Source organism: Rhinoderma darwinii, chromosome 1 (assembly GCF_050947455.1).
Source record: "Rhinoderma darwinii isolate aRhiDar2 chromosome 1, aRhiDar2.hap1, whole genome shotgun sequence".
Classification (NCBI taxonomy): Eukaryota; Metazoa; Chordata; class Amphibia; order Anura; family Rhinodermatidae; genus Rhinoderma; species Rhinoderma darwinii.
This window is the reverse complement of record NC_134687.1, coordinates 654,663,387-654,668,165: the sequence shown is the minus strand read 5'-3', so window position 1 is coordinate 654,668,165 and position 4,779 is coordinate 654,663,387. Positions and strand designations below refer to the sequence as shown.

The window sequence follows — 4,779 nt, the reverse complement described above, 5'->3', positions numbered from 1 at the left end:
AGTGCAGAGGACCCCTATTACTGCACAGGTGATTGATAAAATTAGCCTTGGTAAATGGTTTCTATCCAAAGGTCCTAACAAAATGTGGTTGCTAGTGCTAAGAAATGGCGGTCACTATTGTTGCAAATTGTATCGGATTCAATATCCCTGTTGGCATTAATCGTGCAAGGGACGGGCAAATTAAATTGCCTGGAATGGGATCACCATGGTTACAATGCCCTGAAATAAAAATGATTCCAGAACGTTGTAAAAGTCTGTCATAGTTTCATGAGACATGGGTGATAACTGCTGATGGCTAGAGGCAAATGTCCCTAAATCAAGAGAACTGTGCCAGCAGTGAGACCAGCTAATTTCTGTGTAGGTAAATAAGCAAGGGGATTGCACTTCTCTAATAATTTGCTTTGGACTAATTACCAGGCGGTGGGCGCTGTGTTACTGCCTATCGCCTGCACCGCTTGGCATAGTGGAGGAAGCAACTGGCAAAGAGACAGTTAAGCTCTAGGGCTCCTCTCACCTCCGTCAACCGCTCACGCCAAAAATAAGGTGGATAGCTGTAATACCACCAGGAAGTGAACACTGTATTACTACTGATTTCCTCCACCACTAGATATAAAAGCAGAGGAAGCGGAGGAAAAGAGAGCGACTGAGCCGCTCTAGTTCTGTGAGCTGCTCCCGGCGTGTGAAAGTAAGTGGTGTTGTACCACCTGACAGTGAGCACTGGTGTACTGTCTGTCGCTCACACCGCTAGCGGCACAAGCGGAAGCAGTGAGAGTACCCGGCAATTGGTGCCGTTGGTGAACTCTATTTGGTTTCTATTGGTGCATAGACAAAAAGAACCTAACGTTGGAAACAATAAACCGAAACACCGGACAGGCGTTTCGCCGGCATTTCCGGCATCTTCTAGAGGTGGTAACCGCCAATTTGACATCTCTTAAATAGGTCAATATTTGATTGACAGCCTCAAGGGCCAATAGAATTGTTACTGAAGGAATACAATGTCTCAGTGTGTGTGAAAACAAAGCCAGTTTACTACATTGCCTTGTAAGAGGCTCAATATTAGAAACACTGATCAGATAAACTGAATTTCCAAGTTAAAAAAAATAAATTATATTTGGATTCAAGAAGTTGCAGAACTAATATAGATAAGAAAGCTCTATGAGGACTATTAAATAGAATTGTTACTATTAATACTGTGCAAGATTCAGTTCCGATCTCTCTGTCTAAATTCATGGATTGTAATCAATAAAGAAATGCATATAAATGACAAGCCCTGGGAAAAATGCTTACAACACACGCATAGTGTGAGAAGAACAGGTGAAGGTGTATCCCTTTGCCTATACCAATTCACAGGGGCTATTCAAACCTTAAGTACAAGAATGTGTAATGCCAAAGAGAATTGTAAATTGCCTCTCTTATATTCAAACCTAACTGGTAAGGGGCAAAGATTTAAGGGAAGTTGGGAGGAATGAAGGAGAGAGAGAATAAGAGTAATATGTCATCGCTAATATGGCCAATACGAGGGCAAAACCAACGATCGGTAATAACGCAAATAAATTTGGGTGAGTTCCTTACAGAAAGCAACCAAAATTTAAACTCTCATTAAGGCCATGGGGATTGATGGAATTCATCTGGAATATCCATTGGCTCTCCCTCTTGAGGAGAACCTCATCCAAATTACCTCCCCTAATGCCCAATTTTACTTGCCAAATTGCCCAGCCTCTTAGACTTGTCCAGTCCAAATTATGACTCTGCTTGTAGTGCCTGGCAATTGGAGTTGGAGTAAAAGGTTTTTTTTAGCCTGACTTTCTCTCTCATTTGTGTCAAAATTTAAGATGGAGCCAATATGCTCTCTAATTCCAATCCTGAATTCCCTTGTGGTCTTACCCACTTATCTGAGGCCACATGGGCATTCTAGTCCGTAAATTACAGCTTCTGATTTGCATCTAATGTGCTCTGTAATGGTACATTTTTTCCTCAGAGCTATCTATAGCTCTTTTGTAGTTTTAAGACTTCTACAAGCCTTGCATGGTTTTCACAGAAAGAATCCTGGTGTTGAAGTTGCTACATTGGTAACTGTACGGGAAAAATGACTCGGGACAAGAATGTGAGATATAATCTTTCCTTTACGATAACCCGAGGGTTATTTTGTTAAGATCTAAATCTGTTTTTAAGACATGGCAGTGTTTATTAATGATGTTTAACATTACATAACAATCATTTATGATAGTCTGTAATAAACCTTGATTGGCTAGGAAAATCTGTGTTCCTTTTCTTTGGTGTTAAAATGTCCTCTCGGTTAGTTCTTATTTATATGTTATATGCCTCTTTAATACTCATGTTCGAGTAGTTTCTTATCTGCAGTCTAGATTTAAGTTTTGCAGCTCTCTGTTAATAAACAGAGAAAGTCGAGCAGTTTTGTCTTAGACGTAGGAATTCCCCTTTGGGAATCCCCTTTATTGTGTTGGAAGAATGTGCACTCTCAGCATCTAACAGGCTATTGGTTGAAGTCTCTTTTCTATAGAGGTCAAAAAGGTATTTGTCCCCAGTACTAGAATACATGTTTGCCTTAAATTATAGACCACATTTCACCAGAAAACATGCTTGGCATAAGTTATAGACTGTATTTCGCTAGAACAAAACTATAAATGACTTGAGGGCATGTTGGAGGAAAGGTTATGGTTTGGGACTGCTAAACTGCATCAGGACCTGGGCAGCTCATCATCCTTGCATCCACTATGAATTCTACATTGGCAGAGGCTGTTTGAATATAATGTGAGTTATAAGCCTTACGTTCAGCTTAAAGTAGACTTTGGAACATGGCAATACCAGTAAACCCACCAAGGAATGACCCTAAAAAAAGAAATGGAGGGTTCTTGAATGGCCAAGGCAAAGCCTAGTTCTAAATATCCTTAAGATGGGGGGGGGGGTGTAGAACTGGTTGTGCATGTTCCCCATTAAATAGTAGGAAACAAAATCTCTCATATAAGTGACTAGTACACTAATGTCTGTTACAATCCGTGGGTATGTGGACCCACTGGCCGTAGCGCAATAGCTGGCCAAACAGTGTACCAAGTCAATGCCTATATAGTCCAAGCACAAAGATACCTGTAGCAGTTTGGACAGTAACGGCTAGGCTCAGATGGGACCTTGGCAGCAGACACCAGGCGTGGTGTAACACAGCAGGCATGACCGATGGCACAACACGACTCCAACTTTCTAAGGCACAGGAACAACGGTAGCACGGGATACAGGTAGAAGGTACGGGAAAACTGGGAACAGGATAACACTAAGGGACCATTTGCAAGACTTACACTGGTAAACACAACAATGCTCAGGCAATGAGTGAAAGGGCAGAGTTTTTGCCATAAAATACTGATGCAAAATACTGACCAAAGTACGAAAGTGAATGAGGCCTTATAAAAAAAAAAAACGCCTGTTGGAGGTTGTTTTTACAAAAGATGCAGAACCAGGTATTTGAGACATAGAGGGAAGTGGCATATCTGTGAGGTGTTTTTATTTTGTTTGTTTAACTAATTATTGCAAATTTGTATTTTATAGAATGAAAAAAGCTGACAGAAAATATTGTATAAGTGAAGATTAAATATTAATACACATGTCAACAAATGTAAAGAAAAAAAAAACCATACATGGGGTGTCCTTACGTGACTGTAGACTTAAACACTGAAGGCTCCATACACGTGTAGTAAATAGGAAAAAAAGATCGGGATAAGAAAAAAGGACAAAAGATAATTCTATCGTTCGATCCCTTATGATATAAAAACGACACCAGAAGGCAGATTTTGCCTACCAAGGGGATATATGGTGAACGGTCCCTCTGTTGCCAACATCAAAAATGTATAATACATGTAAACACAGCATGAGCAGAGACACAGCAGCAGCCTACATGTAACCACAGCATGGGCAGAGACACAGCAGCGGCGTACATGTAACCACAGCATGAGCAGAGGCACAGGAGCAGTGTACATATAACCGCAGCATGTGCAGAGACAAAGCAGCAGCATAAATGTAACCACAGCATGAGCCGAGACACAGCAGCAGAGTACATGTAGCCGCAGCATGAGCAGAGACACAGCAGCGGCCTACATGTAACCACAGCATGAGCAGACATAGCAGCAGCGTACATGTAACCGCAGCATAAGCAGAGACACAGGAGCAGTGTACATGTAACCGCAGCATGTGCAGAGACAAAGCAGCAGCATACATGTAACCACAGCATGAGCAGAGACACAGCAGCAGAGTACATGTAGCCGCAGCATGAGCAGAGACACAGCAGCGGCCTACATGTAACCAAAGCATGAGCAGAGACACAGCAGCAGCGTACATGTAAATACAGTATAAGCAGAGACACAGCAGCAGCGTACATGTAACCGCAGCATGAGCAGTGACACAGCAGCAGCGTACATGTAACCGCAGCATGAGCAGAGACAAGCAGTAGCATACATGTAACCGCAGCATCGTACATGTAACCACAGCATGAGCAGAGACACAGCAGCAGCATACATGTAACCACAGCATGAGCGGAGACACAGCAGCAGCGTACATGTAACCACAGCATGAGCAGAGACACAGCAGTGTACATGTAACCACAGCATGAGCAGAGACACAGCAGCAGCGTACATGTAACCACAGCATGAGCAGAGACACAGCAGCAGCATTCATTTAACCGCAGCATGAGCAGAGACACAGCAGCAGCGTACATGTAACCTCAGCATGAGCAGAGACACAGCAGCAGCGTACATGTAACCACAGCATGAGCAG

General features: G+C 42.5%; 1 protein-coding gene across 1 annotated transcript in view; it reads right to left on the bottom strand.

Annotated features, from left to right (window-relative positions):
• Positions 1 to 4,779, bottom strand: part of LOC142663902 (uncharacterized) — a 435,929-nt gene that overhangs the window by 373,627 nt on the left and 57,523 nt on the right. The gene's annotated exons all lie outside the window — the stretch shown is intronic.